The sequence below is a fragment of the Macrotis lagotis genome, chromosome 1 (genome assembly GCF_037893015.1).
Source record: "Macrotis lagotis isolate mMagLag1 chromosome 1, bilby.v1.9.chrom.fasta, whole genome shotgun sequence".
NCBI lineage: Eukaryota > Metazoa > Chordata > Mammalia > Peramelemorphia > Peramelidae > Macrotis > Macrotis lagotis.
Genome location: NC_133658.1, coordinates 128,598,505 through 128,615,660, shown reverse-complemented (window position 1 = coordinate 128,615,660; position 17,156 = coordinate 128,598,505). Strand labels below are relative to the sequence as shown.

At 35.1% G+C, this 17,156-nt stretch overlaps 1 protein-coding gene across 1 annotated transcript in view; it reads left to right on the top strand.

Annotated features, from left to right (window-relative positions):
- ANTXR1 (ANTXR cell adhesion molecule 1) overlaps nucleotides 1-17,156 on the top strand; it is a 303,869-nt gene that overhangs the window by 242,402 nt on the left and 44,311 nt on the right. The window lies entirely within an intron of this gene.

Below are 17,156 nucleotides of genomic sequence, written 5' to 3'. Positions count from 1 at the left end.
GATTATGAGATATGGCAGCAATTATTTTAAAATGTTTTCATTTTTATGAGTTAAGGTTATATCCAAATTGTGGGGAGTATTTTTGTCCTTGACGATTATCCAATTTACTAGCTCAATTATGAAGAATATTTTGGGGTTGTCATATAGGAATTTATGGGAAATAATGAGCTTCTGGTATAATTCTGGTTACTTAATCATTTTTTTAGTTATTTGATAGGTATCAGATTTTTACAGCTTCAGTGATATATTACACAGTTTCTACCATTTCCACCAAAAAACTATGTTTACTGAAACCTGATTCTTGGCAGAGGAATGATGATCTGGAAATGCAGAATGAGACATGGTCATTTTCAGAAATATCTGTTTTGTTGATTTATTGTACCTGACTATACTTATTTTTATAACTTTTGTAATGGACAGGATTTAAAAAATTTCAGATAGGAAAAGGAAAATGAAAATCAACAACAAGACATTTTCAAAGCACAAAGGCTATTACATTTAATACACACTTTAAGTTCTTGTTATTTGTTGAAATGATTCTGTTTATTGATAAGTTCTTAAGAAATAAAGAATGTATCATGTAAGAATATTTAAGATTTTGTTATACAAGGATTTGTCATCACCTAATTTATGAAAGCTATTAATCTTCCTCTGTATAATGCTAGCCGCAGGGGCTGCTAGGTGGTGCAGTGGATAAAGCACCGGCCCTGGAGTCAGGAGTACCTGGGTTCAAATCTGGTCTCAGACACTTAATAATTACCTAGCTGTGTGGCCTTGGGCAAACCACCTAACCCCACTTGCCTTGCAAAAAAAAATAATAATTCTAGTCGCAGCTTGTCTTGATAAGTATTCAGTACATGATAAATTCTTAAAGTTTACAATGATAAGTTTCACAGTTGTTAAAGTTTCATTGCATAATTGCTATTGATCAGTGAATCTGAGCTCTTTATAGATAACCTTTATAGAATTTCTAATAGCAATCAATTGATCCTGAACTGACATTTTAAGTCCCTCATTTCTATTAGAAAATACATATGACTCAGTCACATCTCTTTCAACACATTGTTGGCTAATTTCACATAGATGTTGCCCTGGAGGGTCTTTTGAATCTGCTTGTGGGTGTTAACCATCTTGTTTCCATTGCCATTCTCATCACCGTTGTTATTATTTAGCATAGTATGGTTTTATACAAACTCTTGCCTGTCCATAGACTTGCCAAAATATCTAGTTAGGCATTCAATAAATATTTATTGATGAAAACAATGAGGCTAATAAATCCAGGTTTTGAGTCCAAGAGCAGTGAAGTGGGAAAAGGAGAGAGAATCTCAACAGGGTCTTAAATAAGTCCCTTAGTGAGGTAAAAGTGTAAGTAAATACACTATATTCTCAGCGGATTTGAGAAAAGAGAACTCTCTTACTTAGATGTGGGGTGAGATAAAGTTTCTATAAGACCTTAGTTCTTCATTTTGGGAGTATTTCGGCTAAAAGAGGGGTTTTTCCCTGTCCTTGTTGTAAGTCAGAAGATATGTTGCTTTTTATGAGTTTTTTAATAAGTTAATGTTATATTCAAACAATTGTGGGCAATATTTTTGTCTTTGATGATTCTCCACTGATGCAAAACTTTATCTGCTGATATAAAATTTTATCAGCATTGTTGATATAATTCTGAAGCAGCAAAGATCTAACAAAAGCAACACAAACAATAAATAACAACCTTCTAAATAATACAAGTAGATTGACATTGATAAATATTTATATTTAAAATATTCAAAAAGGATACATTCAGATTGCAGCTAAATTTTGTTTTGTTTTGCTTTCCGATTCATCATCATTCACCCTCTTCCTGAGACTGTCACAAGAAGGGTCAGGATTTTCTCATGCAGCTGATTGGTCTTGACAAGACATAGAAATCTCAATTTTAGATTTAAAAAAAAGGAAAGCAGCAACCCAAGACCTGAAGGTGAAATCTAAGGTTCTCTTAGAAAATCCAGAACATCTGGTCACAGTTGCCTATAAATACAATGAATAAAAGGCTTATAGGAAAAATGAATGTCTATGAAATATTTCTGACCTGCCTAGATTTACTGCTTAATTGGAGGGTACATTCTAACTATTCTATCAAACTGAACAAAAAGAATGTAGTCACTTTTAATGGAAGGATAACCCTTCATCTGAAATGCCTGGATCCAATTAGAACAAGCTGGCAGCATTAACAACTGTTTGCTAATAGCCTAGAATGCTTACACTGGATTTTCACAATAGGTTTACTTCATCAGTTCAGTTGCACGTATGTTTTGTGGGTTTCCTATAAAACACATGCCCAGGGGCTAGGTAATTTCAAGCAGCTTCAAATTATGATTGGAAACATATTTAGATTAAAAAATAGAATCAACCCTACTTTGACCACAGGAAAGACATTCTTAGCATATATGCAATAAAATTTTATTCAATTGTACTAGATGTATTTCTTTGAATATTTTAAAACACCAGAGCCAGGAAAAAACAAAGTAAAATCCAAGTTTCCCTTCCACCATGAATTCTACTATGTTACCTAAAAAGACCTTCCTCTTACAAAGTTGTTTCTAATGTAGCATACACTGTAACTTAATAATAGCAATAGCAATTTAAGTTGTTTTGTCTCTTCTTCCAACCTTTATTCTATCTGTGCATTTATAAAGTTTCATTGCTATTGTTTCACTTTCTGTATAATATGCAGTCAGAATCAATGTACAGAAAACTAAGAAATGGATTAGGCTTCTTGTTTTTTCTCAATTCATTTTATTGTGTAGCCACTTCTTAGCTAGAACAAAAACTCCACATGGTCTCTGGGGTCCTGAGGGATATCCAAGTGGAATGAATAGTTCTACCATAGAAATAGCAAAAACCCATAGACTCACAAGAGACATAAATGATATAAAACATTACCTCATTCTTTTTAAGTCCATCAGTATTGTAATGAACCACAGTCTGTACTAATTTTCAACTACAAGGATCTCTCACTTTTCAGAATAGGTGGGGACCACCAATCAATTCTAAAGAGAATCCCTTTAGAACAAATCCCATTTTCCTATTGACTACTATTACAAAATGAAGAGACATGCACACACAGTCACCCACGTGCATGTACACACACACACACACACACATACACACACACACACACACACACACACACACACAGCCCTCAGCCAAGATAATTAAAAATTATTGGTAAAAAAAGACATCACCAACCTTATACTCTGGGTTCCTTTTCCCTCCCCACCCCACGCTAGAGAAGGTCACCATTAAAGATATATAGATTGAGAAATATGTAAAATCATAATATATATATATATATATATACATACTTCTATTTGTCAGCTCTTTCTCTGGAGATGGATAGCATCTTCCTTCATAGGTCATCTGTAGTTGATTTGAATATTATAATTATTATATTTGAGTACAATATTTGGATATAATACTCAAAATAACAGTCATTTACAGTTGTTCTTTGAACAATATTGCTGCTACTGTATACAGTGTTCTCTTCATTCTGCTCATTTAATTCATTAACATGCAAATCTTTCCATGTTTTTCTAAAGTCAACCAGCTAATCATTTTGTTGTAGCACAGTAATATTCCATCATAATCATATACTACAACTTATTTAGCCATTCCCCAAATTATGGACCTCCTCTAAATTGCAAATTCTTTGCCACCATGGAATAATGTTTTTAAATGTACAAAAATATTTTAACATAGACTTACAAAAGAAATAAATAATGCTGAAATATGGTTGTCAAAATATTGGGCGGGGTGGGAATGGTCACAGGTCCTAGATTATGAGCTTCTGCTCTAAAGGTTTGCTTCAATTTTCTCTGATATTTCAAATGTTTAATGGAGGGGGTGCTACATAACTTGCCATTAGGGTCATAACCTAATTCCTTAAGTTCAAGAATTTGAATTATGACAAAATTGAAACATTCTCTCTTTAATTAATTCTGTAAGTATGAAAATGATCATGGTAATACTTCAATTAACAAAGGAACAGTCATTTTTTTTTAATTTGGGAAGGAGATTTTGTTTGTGATATCCCCTTCTAATCCTCAGTATTCATCTATCCCAGAACAAAGTCACTTTGAGTAGAGTCAGCCTGATCACAAAGGAAAGGCAAAGGACTCTCATAACTGGTATAGTGGAAGGAAAGTTGGTCAAGTCACGTCAACAAGCATTTGTTAAATACTAATTATGTGCCAGAGGGTCCTAAGAAAGGGAGGGTATTGATCTCCACTCCCAGGAAACTTACAGTCTAATCAGAAAAGCATCAATCAAAGTATCTATAAGTTCTACATAGTATAGCATGATCTCAAAGAGAAGGCCCTAGCATTAAAGGGAAACAGAAAAGCCTTCCTGATAGAAGGTAGAAGAATAGAAGATAGAAGATAGAAGGAGAAACTGATATAATCAAACAAAGGCTAAAATTGGAGTCAGAAGACTTAGGTTTGAGGTACAGCTCTGCTATTTAATTCCTGTATGTGGTTGGGCAAGTAATTTAACTTTTTCCTCTTTCAATCATTGTCATCATCATTATCATCATCCTTGTTCTTATCATCACCATCACCACCATAGCTAGCATTTATATAGTGCTTATTTTGTGGAAGATACCGTTTTAAAATTCTTTACAATAATCTCATTTGATAAGCACAACAATCCTGGGAGATGGGTGCTTTTCTCATCCCCATTTCATAGATGGAAAAAAAGACAAAGAGAGTTAATTGACTTGCCCAGGCTCACATAACTCATAAATGTCTGAATTTGAACTCATGACTTCCAGTGTTCTACCCATTGTGTCACCTCTCTACCACTAGAAAAGACTGGGCAAGCTAATTCACTGATTTCTCTCAGGTTTTTGCACCTCTGATGTTCTTAGTTTTATTATATATATTCTGCCTTCTTGTACTTTTAGAAGGGGAAGAAGGAAGCCAAAACTATCTGCTTCCCCTGGAAACTACCTAATATGTAGGATGCTGATACTCCCTTGCCATAGAATGAGGCTATCTGTTTCTGCTCCTTATTTCAATTCTTCAGCAGTTCATGTTTTTGTTGATGTGACTTCTCTCTCCATAAATATAGCCTTTGTACCTTAATGGCTCTCAACACAAGTTCATGTAGTTGAAAAATTTATCATCTATAGATAATGGGTTCTTTTTTATCACCTCAGATTGATCTTCACTGAATTTGACTAGATAGATGGCAAAGCACAAGTATATAGCTCTCTTCAATGGACCTTTACTCAAACCCTTTTCAACTTGGCAGGGCTTGCCTTCTAGAACCCAAGGTCATCTTTATGCCACAGTAAGCATTAAAATAGGGCTTTCAGGAAAGAAATTTAGTCAGTATTGCTACAAATAATCACTCACACTTAACAGCACTTTAATGGGTTACATTGAATTACTCCAAAGCACCCTTTGAGGGAAGTAATATAATTATTATTCCCTGTTCAGCAAATGAGGAAACTAAGGTGATTTACCCAAGGTAATATCAATTTGAACTTAAACCAGTATGTCCTGGAGTACCAGCACAGTGAAACAAGGTAATAATAATCAAAAATCCTTTTTTTACCACCTAGAAGTTTAAAAAGTGCTTTCTCTACAATGTTCCTGGGGTGCAAGTAATGCAAAAAACAAAACAAAACAAAACAAAACAGTCTCAAAGAGATGAAATACCCAGTCCTATTAAAATAACTGGTCTTATAACCAGTTTCAGAGCACAGCAGTCCCACCCAGCCCACCCCTCAATTCCAAATCACAACTTGCATGAAGTCTATTCTGATGTGATCAATTTTTTTCCCAAAACGATGCATAACTCTTTGTCAATACTGGCACAAAGAGTAAATCAAGGCCATGCTCTAGCTCCTGCATTAGACTACTATCTTCCACCATCAGAAGATGTCTCCTTTCCTTGTGTACATTAGACACTCCCTAAAATAGCACTGTCCTTCCTGTAGAATGCACAAGCATAGTCAGATCACAACAAAAGTTAGGAAATGTTGTTTACTAAGAAAAGCCTCATAAACTCCATCCTAGGTAGTTCCTTTGTTCATGGAGTCATGATTTAGTGAGATTAGAGTACAGTAAACCTATTTTGGATACTATATATATATCTCTGTATATAGTAGAGGTCTTCTAGGCTTCTGTATACTTTGGGGGCTTTCTCAGGCCCTCTAGATAAACAAAAAAAATTAACCTTAGTTGTTAGAAGTCATCATATTAATAGAATATGAACGATTGAGTTCAACTAACATTTAATAAACACCTACTATTTTAAAAATACTGTATTAGATAGTAAGGATGCTGAGATTTATGGAATATGACAAATTCAAACACGTGTAATACATGCCAGGGACTGCCAGGACAATGGAGAGATCCAGACAAAATATTCCAACAATATTTGAGGAGGGAAAAGGTCATGCAGTTGAGATGATTCCCTGAAGGAAGAAAACTCCAAAAAATAAAAACAAGGTATAGAAGATTAGTGGAAAGAGTAGAGGGTCTGAAGGTTAGCAAACTTCAGTTTAGATACTGTCTCCACCATTTACAAGCCCTAGAATTTTAAGCATTGTACCTTACTCTCTTCATCTATAAAACTGAGATAAAATCAACTACTACCTCTATTTTCTAGCATTGCCATAAGGATCATATAGCATGGTATTTTCATACAAGACATTCCATCTCTCAGATTTGAGAATTTCACCTCTGCTCTATGACTTCCCTGATTTTCCTGGCTTCCTTCAAGTCTCAACTAAAATCTCACCTGCAAAAAAAAAAAGGTGTTAATGCTAGTACTTGTCCTCTGTGATTATCTCCAATTTATCCTGTATTTAACTTCTTTGTGCATAGTTGTTTGCAGTGGTGTTTCTCTCAATATACTGTGAATTCTTTGAGGGAAAGGTCTATTTTTTGGCTTTTCTTTATATTCTCAGAACTTCTTGTTGCTTGTTGACCTGAGTTGGGCTTTGCCAACAAATGATTGGTGAGGAACAGAAGAGCAGCTACTGAAATAGAATTGACTTTCTGTGAAACATAGTGTTCCTGGAACTTCAGTCCAAGGTTATGAATTGCTCCAAACACATGGGGTTCCCCCATTCATGTGTTTTCTTCTGGGTTTCTATTATTATTTCCCTCAAAGATATCACATGATTTCGGGGGGAGAAAATGGCTCAGGTTTATGAGTGGACTGAAATATTTTAATTATTCCTGATTTTGCCTTCTGTTGAAATGTTGTAACTGTTATTGTTTTTCCTTCTCTTGAGTCACTCAGTCAGTTGATAATCATTTTTAAATACCTACCATGTAACTAGGGAATACAAAGAAAAACAAAGGATAGTTCCTGGGTTCAAGGAGTTCACAGTTTAACAGGGAGACAACTATGTATAAACAGGATACAATATAATGGCTACAGTTGGAGATTATCAATAAAGGGCAGGCACCAACATTAAGGGGATGAGGAAAATCTTCTTGTAGAAGACTGGATTTTGGCTGAGGTTTGAAGGAAATCAAGAAACTAGGAGGCAGAGTATTCTAGGCAAAAGTACCAGCCAATGAAAATTCCCATTGTCTGGAGATGAAGTACCTTTTATGAGGAACAGCAAGGAAGTCATTTGTCACTATAGTATAGGATGTGAACAGGAGGAAGTTGTGAAAAGATCGGCAAAGTACCAGCGGGTTGGGAGGTAAAGATCTTTGAATGCCAGAGAGAAGATATCACTTTGATAGCTGAGTGAAGGATGAACTATAGTGGGGAGAGACTTGAGGCAGGCAGATCTATCAGCAGGCTATAAGAGGCCACACCAGGGTGGTGGTAGTGTCAGAGGAAGGAAGGAATTCGAAATGTTAGAAATATTAGAAAGGTAAAACTGACAGGTTTTAGCAAGACATTGGAATTGGAAGATGAGAGAGAATGAGGAATCAAATCAATTCTGGAAAAGGATAACTTCAAGTTGCAAGCCTAGGTGACTGGGAAATTGGTATTGCCCTCAATAGCAATAGGAAATTAGCAAAGAGGAGAGGGTTTGAGGGGAAAGATAATAATTAATATTTTAATTGTAATATTTGTTTTGTCATTTATTAAATTGTTTCTATTTAAGAAAGTTAATGATATCATGGTGACCGATTTTATGTAAATAAGAAGCACCACAGTGGGAGCTTGGGAACTGCAGTTGTAAGTAATTAGACTATATCTCCACACATCCCAGGGTTGATGAAGATGATGTTTGTCTATTCTTGAAGAAAACTGGGAATTTGGAAAGGTGATGCCATGACAAGCATATGAACTGGATTTGAGTTAGGTGATATTGTTCTAAGTCACCAATCTCACTTCCTCCTTCAGAGCCATCTGGGTCCAGTGGCCAGAAATAAATCAGGATGATTGGAGATGAACCTAGATGTGAGCCAATCAGGGTTGAGTGACTTAGCCAAGGTCACATAGCTAGTAATGTCAGAGCCTGGATTCAAACTCTGGTTACAGGTTAGTGCTCTATCCACTGAACCACCTAACTGCACTAGGCAGTAGAATCCTGGCAGAGATGTGGTATATAGATAGGTGACTAAATCCCAAGACTTGCAAGTGGGAGATCATATTTAATTGAGTGTGTCAGCCCACAAAAAGAGGAGGAGGGTGTAGATGGCACCTCATATGACAAACTTGTAGGCTACACAATCCTTATAGGTGAGTCCATGTCCATACCTGGGTTTCACAAGTATCATTACTATTTTACAGTTGAAGAAACTTTGATTCAGAGAAGTTTAACAATTTAACCATGTCACCCAACTGCCAGGAATCAGACCTAGTGTCTTCTAAATTAGAGGAAACTAGGTGATGTAATGGAGGGAACACTGGGTTAGGATCAGGAAGATTAATCTCCATGAATTTCAATCTAGCTTTCGACATTTACTGTGTTACCCTGGGCACTGACCCTTAACACTGTTTTCCTCAGTTTTCTCATCTATAAAATGACCAGAGAAGGAAATGGCAAACCATTCCAGTATCTTTGCCAAGAAAACCCAAAATGGGGTCATGAAAAGTCAGACTTGTCTGAAAATGACTAAGCAACAAAATTATTATTTTTACCAGCTTATGTATATTTTATTTTCTTCACTAACCAACTTAGTCACAGAATCTGGTAAAGTGACCTGCTTTTGTCTCTTCATCTTTCTATCCAAGAGATTTTAGGAGAAGTGCCAAGAAACCACATTCTGAAGACCATTACTGTAATTGATTCCAAGAAGTTTAAATTTAAGAAGTTGTTTAAGAGCCACTGAGGGATGAATGAGAAGAAATCTGATCTGAATTTAGAAGTTTGTTGCTGTATTGTTGTTGAGTAGTCTTCCTGTCCTGTAGACCTGACATTCTAGCCATTATATTACCTAACTACACTGATAATAACAGCTAAGATTTATATAATGTTCATCATGAACCAGGCACTGTGCTAATCATTTTATAATTATCTTATTTGGTCCTCACAACAACCCTGCAAGGTTGATGCAATTACTATCCATATCTTACAAATGAGAAACCTAAGAAGGACAAAAGTTAGGTGATTTGCCAAAAGTCACATAGCTAATAAATGTCAGAGACTGGATTTGAAATCACATCTTCCTGACTCCAGACCCAGTGCTCTATCCATTGCACCCCCTGGTATAGTATATTTTAGCGATGCTAGCAAAAGGCACTTTGTGAAGAATAGGTGGATAGATTTGACAATGTCATGACTTGGAGTAAGAAGTGTCTCCCTACAATATCTTAGATAAAACACAAACTATTCTTTTTAGCATTTAAAATCCTTCAAAATGAGAATTCAGGTTACTTTTCCAGGCTTGTTGCACATTACTTAACTTCATGAACTGTGTAGACCAAGCAAGCTGAGCAACTCATTTCCCTATACATACCTAATATCTCCTATCTCTGTGCATTTGCAGAAACTGAAATGCATTCTCTCCCAACTTCTGCCTCTTAGAATCCTTGGCTGTTTCAACAGCTCAGCTTATGAGTCAACTTCTATAAAAAGCTTTTATAATTACCCCAGTTGTTAATCTTCCCTATATTACTTTGCATTTGCTTCTATATATATTTTGCCTTTATTTATCTTTGTACTTATTGCTTCTTTTAAGAAGACTATAAGCTTCTTGAGGACAGTGACTGATTTGGGTTTCATTTTTGTATTTTCATAGTTCCTGGAACATAGGTCCTTGCTGAATGAATAATAGATAATACTTGTTGATTGAATGAATAAATTGCTATTTAATTTCCTCTACAAGCTTTAAAAAACTGTCAGTGGTGATTCCCTACCTGTATTTGAGGGGGCAGACTCAACTGAATACAACTAGGCTTAGTACACAATCTCTAGGGTATCTATAATTCTGTGATTCATCTCTACTCTTAATCTTAAATTTTCCCATTGGATCTCTCACAGAGACCATTGTCAGCTCAAATTTGAAGAATTTTATGTTGTATGTGTTGGACATACTGATCATATGAAGTTCATTTAATAAATAATTTATAGAATTTTGGATGCTGATGAATGCCACTGAAATGTCATAAGTAATATTCAATACTCATCATGCCTGTTGATCATTAGAAACAGATGGCAAAGAAGTTTTTACTATGATGTAGGGCTTTTCTGTGATGGTCTTCTCTTTCAAAAACATCCCAGATTTCATCAATTCTTCCTCAACTTATGCAGGTGGTGACCTCTCAAAAACTTACTAGACAATTGTATGAGTTGCTAGCAAAGCTTCATCTGTTGGCTACTTATCTGCTGGGGTGTCTCTTTACACTTATCCAGCTTGTTCTCAGAGAACAAAACATAGTTAACCATTACATTTTCTTCAAAGTCATTCCAGATGACTGACATCAGCCAGAAATGGCAATGTAATTCATAATATCTTGCATAATGTGATGGTCAGATCAATGCTATGATGAACGAAGAAATAATAGATCCCCTTACCAAGTATTAGCAAAATTCTTTATCAAAATGGACTGAGTATGGGGCAGTTAGGTGGCATAGGCTGCTATGCACCAGCCCTGGAGTCAGGAGTACCTGGGTTCAAATCCGGTCTCAGACACTTAATAATTACCTAGCTGTGTGGCCTTGGGCAAGCCACTTAACCCCATTTGCCTTGCAAAAACCTAAAAAATGGACAGAGTGCTTAAAGACTTCTCTAAATAACATCATATACCTTAGATACAGAAAAAATAATTGTAATGAAATGAAAATGTAACAATTTAAAATAAAGCTACAGAGATCCTGCTTACTAAAATAAGGAATTATTTTTCAAGTTTGGGGATTTTCAAGTGTTCTGGAAAATCCCCATTCTAGTGTGCTAAATATTATAAATATTTAGAAAAAATAATGGCTGGACAAAGTCAGTTTTGGGTTAGTTCTAAGGTATAACCCTTACTCTGTTTCTTGAATCCTTTAAATCTATCTTGATTTCAATTCTCCCTTGTAGTTTGTACTAGGATTCAAATCTGTTGATGGATAACCAAAGACTCAAGTTAATGGTGATAAAATGGAATGGGAAAGTTTATAGCTACCATAGTTTAGAAAGGATCTTCGATGTAATTTCCACATCACCTTTTTCCTTAATATTTTTGCATATTTTCAGAAGGTCATCTCAATAATAATTTCAATGATAAATATATTTGGCATTTAAGTGGGACTTAATGGCTTTAAAATAGAATTACAGACTTTACAAATAAGGAAACTGTCCCAGAAAGGTTTAATGATTACTAAGGTAACAGAGCTAGTCAATCTCTAAAGATGAAATTAGAATCTAGACTTTCCTGATTCTGTATCCAAGATCTTATCCTCAACACCACTCTGCCTCTGAGGAATTAAAGCCAAGGGAGGTTGTGATTTATCTAAAATGACACAAGTTATAAATAACAGTGTCGGGATTTGAACCTGATTCCTCTGGTTTCTTTTCAGTTTGGTACTATTCCCACTGTGCAGTGCTGCCTCCTATTCTTTAGGGTATTCTCCATTCTCATTACCTCATTTGGTCTTCATACCAACTCTGAAGCAGGTTGTTCAGATATTTTCCCAATTATACAGATTTGTAAAGCAAGTCACAAAAAGCCTAAATGAGTTGTCTGGGATCATACAAATAACTGGAAATTCTGAGAATCCAATCAAATTCTGCCCAATGAATATCTGCCCAATGAGATCATATTGTTTATGTGTTTTGTTATCCTACATTCCATTAAGTCTTGTGGAGGCTACCACAATGCATTTCCGGTACTCAGGTTAATTCAGGTAGTCTTTGTTCATACTACATTGTCATACAAAAATCAAGTTTAATTAATTCGAGATCTCTCAGGTGTCTACTATGTGAAAGATACTTTAAACAACACTGGATAAAGATAAAAAATGACACAGTCACCACTCCCAAGGAACTTTGCAAAAAAATAAAGATGTTACATACACAAGTATAATTCCAGGTACATAATATTGATGGTGAAAAGGAATCACAGAAAAAGGGAAAGAGGTATGGAAATCATTTTCCATATACATATAATGAAATTTTTTCCAAATATATGTTATAAAAGTTTTTCAATTATTCATCCACATACACTTGTATATTTTTAAGTTACAAAAATTTCCTTCCACCCACCCTTCTCAACCCCCTCCCCTCAGTGGCAAACAGTCAGGTTAACACTGTACATATATATTTTTGATAAACATGTTTACAAATTAGTCATTTTCAGTATGAAGAATTAGGATTAAGGGAAAGAAATACGTAAGATAATTTTTATAGAGTGTTCGTCAGATTCTGAAAGATTTTGTTTTGTTTTGTTTTGTTTTGTTTTGTTTTGTTTTGTTTTCCTCTGGATGGGGATAGCATTGTCTATAGCTGGTATAATATAGTTGTCCTAGCTCTCTGAACTACTGAGAGGAGCTATTTTCATCAAAGTTGATCATCTCACAATGTTGTTGTTAATGTGTACATCATCCTCTTGGTTCTTCTCCCTTGTCTCAGCATCAGATACTGTAACTCATTCCATGCTTCTCTAGAGTCCAACTATTTATGGTCTAATATAAAATAATAATATTCCATAATGTTTATATATACCATAACTTGTTTAGCCATTCCCCAAATGATGGACATCCCCTCAATTTCTAATTCTTTGCCACTACAAAAGAGCTGCTATGCATATTTTGGAATATGTAGGACTTTTCCCATTTTTTTATGATTTTGTCTGGATATAGTCCTAGAATTGGAATTGCTGGATCAAAGGGAATGAACATTTTTATTGCTCTATGGGCATAGTTCCATATTGCTCTCCAGAATGGTTGGATCCATTCACAACTCCACTAGTAGTGCATCAATGTCACAATCCTCCCACAACCTCTCTAACATGGATCTTAGAAATTCTGATAGGTATGAGGTGATGCCTCATTGTTATTTTAATTTGCATTTTTCTAATCAATAATGATTTGGAGCATTTTTTCATATGATTATATATAACTTTAATTTCTTCATTTGAAAACTATCTATTTATATCCTTTGACCATTTATCAATTGGGGAATGGCTTCTAACCTTATAAATTTGATGCAATTCTCTATATATTTTAGAATTGAGACTTTTATCAGAACTTCTAGTTGTGAAGATTATTTCCCAGATTTCTACTTTCCTTCTAATTTTGATTTTATCAGTGCAAAATATTTTTAATTTAATATAGTCAAGATTTTTCATTTTGTGGTTTATATTTCTTGTTTAGTTGTAAATTTGTCCCCTTTTCAAAGATCTGATAGAGTTTTTCTTGATCTATTAATTTATTTATGTTGTTGTTCTTTGTGTCTAAATCCTGTACCCATTTTGACTTTATTTTGGTATGAGATGGGTCTATGCCTAATTTTTGTCTACTATTTTCCAGTTTTCCCAACAATTTTTGTCAAATAGTGAGTTCTTATCCTAGAAGCTGATGTGCTTGGGTTTGTCAAACAGTAGATTGCTGTAGTCATTTACTACTGTTTCTTTTAAACCTATTCTAATCCACTGATCCATTACTCTATTTCTTAACCAGTACCAGGTAGTTTTGAGACTGTCATGTTATAGTATAGTTTTAGATCTGGTAGAACTAGGCTATCTTCCATTACATTTTTTTTCATCAGTTCAGGAAATTATTCTCTTTTTTTTAGGTTTTTGCAAGGCAAATGGGGTTAAGTGGCTTATCCAAGGCCACACAGCTAGGTAATTATTAAGTGTCTGATGCCAAATTTGAACTCAGGTACTCCCAACTCCAGGGCTGGTACTCTATCCACTGCCCACCTACCTGCCTCTCAGGGAAGTATTCTTAAAGGAGGTGGCATCTGCATTAGAACTTGAGGGAAAAGAATGACTTCAGCAGCAATTAGTACAAAATGCATTCCTAGCATAAGATACAGACTGTTTGAATTTGACAATATAGGAAAGGCTACAGCATAGGATTTGGAAAGTATTAATGGTCTAATATGTCTTATATGTAATTACACAAATAAATACAGTATGCTATGAGGATAGAAAATGTATTATAATTCAGTTGTTGAGAAAGTCACTTATCATCTAGATTAATGGGAAGTTATTGAAGACATTTAAATAGGAGTATAACATAGTCAAGGCATTAGAAAGAGCATTTTTCCAACTTTATAGAGGATGAATTTAGAGAGGGAAAGGCTAGAGTTAAAGAGCCCAGTTAGGTCCATTGAGGGAAGGCTATTGAGGGAGGAGAGTAAAACCTGGATTAGAAGTGGAAGATAGAGTGAAAATAGAATTGATGGGATTGAACAATTAATTGATTTGATAAGAGAGCAAAAGAAGAAGGGAGATTCAATTCAAGATTTACTGATGTACCCCAGTACACCCACCTTTATCTCAGTTCTACATATCAATCTATTCCACACTGGATTATGTGATGTACACTCAGATCAACTAGTCAAAGTGAAGGTTGGGGGTGCATTCAATCCTTAATGTACATTTTCCAGGATGATAATTTGCAAAATTTCAATAGATATCTCCTTTCTTGCCCTCCTTGCCTTTCTACTTATGCCTAATAGGGTGAACATTCAGACTTGAAACTTTGGTATCAAAATCAGTACTCATTTAAGTCATAATGTTATTTTTTTAACCCAACGATAGGTTAAAATGTGATTTATGTCTTAAATGAGAGTTCTTCAAGCTGGCCCCAAAACTTGAACCATAAAAATTAAATTAAAAAAGAGAAGGGGGAGGAAATCCTCAGGAGCTCAAAAAATCAGTGCCAGTATTCCCATGGAGGTTCTAATTCCACAATAATGTTTTTCCAGGTGTTAATTCCAGAGTCCATAACCATCATTTTTTTCCCAGTCCACCTCAAAAATTTAGTCTAACCATCTTGTATAAGCACTCTGATGTCTTCTCTAATCTACAAATAAAGCAGTAATTTAACAAGATTTTTCTGGGGTTGCCTTTCTGAAGAAATAAATAAAACACTGCTCATTTTACAAGAGCGTTCATTTCTAGACATGTTTGTTAGAATGCATCAGTTCTGTAAAGCAGGATATCTGGTATATTTTTAGGTTATAATCAGAGTTCATTTTGAAATATATTCAATTAAACATTTTGAGGCAAATGCTGTGGTTGGGGTGGGCATATTAATTCATATAACTTGGCTTGTCCATTCATATTGGCCTGATATGAAATAGTATTGTGACAAGAGTGGGTAGAAGTTGAAGAGCAGTCGGTTTTGGCTCAATGAAAGGAAAAACTTCCTAATGACTACAGCTGTCCAACAATGGAATGATGTGGTGGGTTTCTTATTACTGGAAGGCTTCACTTTCATATTGTTCCAGCCAATATGACCTATTTGCTCTTTGTTCAGAAAGGTTATATGAATAGCCCATGATCATGCAGCTAATAATCAGAGTACTGACTCTAAATCCAAAAGCAGGAGAGGGAAGAAAAATGACCTCTGACACCACTAGGAAGTAGGGAGAGGAGAGAGTGAACTTATGCTTAGATGTATAGAAAGCAAAACTTTCTTAATAAACAGTAAGTGGGGGCGGCTAGGTGGCACAGTGGATAAAGCACCAGCCCTGGAGTCAGGAGTACCTGGGTTCAAATCTGGTCTCAGACACTTAATAATTACCTAGCTGAGTGGCCTTGGGCAAGCCACTTAACCCCATTTGCCTTGCAAAAACATAAAAATAAATAAATAAATAAACAGTAAGTGCCCAAGAGTGAAATGGACTTTCTTAAATGAAAATACCTGTAACTAAAATCTTCAAAAAGACACTGGATGCCAATTTGTCAGGGATATTGCAAACATTCAGTTATGCCCAAGGGATCTTCCACTTCAAGAATGCTAGTTCATTATACACAATAAACCCTTTAACTGAGTCATAACAAGGGCAAAATATTCCCCCTCCTGACTCCATAACAGAATATAGTATGCATGATGTTGTCAAAAATCCCATGTCACAAGAAAAGAAATTTCAGAGAAATTATTAATGATGTATTGAACTGAAAACCATTTAGAATAGCAAATGACTTTCTATTATGTGGCAAAGAAGCCTGAATACCTTACAGAACTTCTTATCTAGATAAATATTTGTATTATTCTTTTAAAAATTAATTATTTTGTATCATTTAATATAGATCCCAATACCTACCTCAATATTGCCAATATTTGTCATTTCAATAATGTGGGTCTTCTAATCAATTAAGACCAAAACATTACAATAACTTAGTAAGCAAGTTAATGAGTTGCCATGACCAAAAAAAAAAGGTCACATGATAATCAACTCTCTGGTGATGAGTCTTTTCAAATATAACTTAGGTGTTCTTCCGATGATAAAGGTTCTATCTGTCAACAAGTCCTCAATCACTTTTGAGACTGGAATTTGGACTCTATTGGCAGAGGCTTCAAGAAAAGGAGAGGGTTACCGCTATACAAGGATGAAGTGTATAGGTAGGGTTTTAATGGAGGCCATATCCCAAAACTGAGGACAAGTGATATTTTAAAAAAGACTTCTCTTTTGTAACAGACTTTGATCTTCCTTGCAAACTCTACCTTAAGAACCGCTGTCTTTGAGTAAACAGATAAAATCATTGTCACTGTTAATGAGATTAATTTTGGACCTTCTCCAGAAGATGGG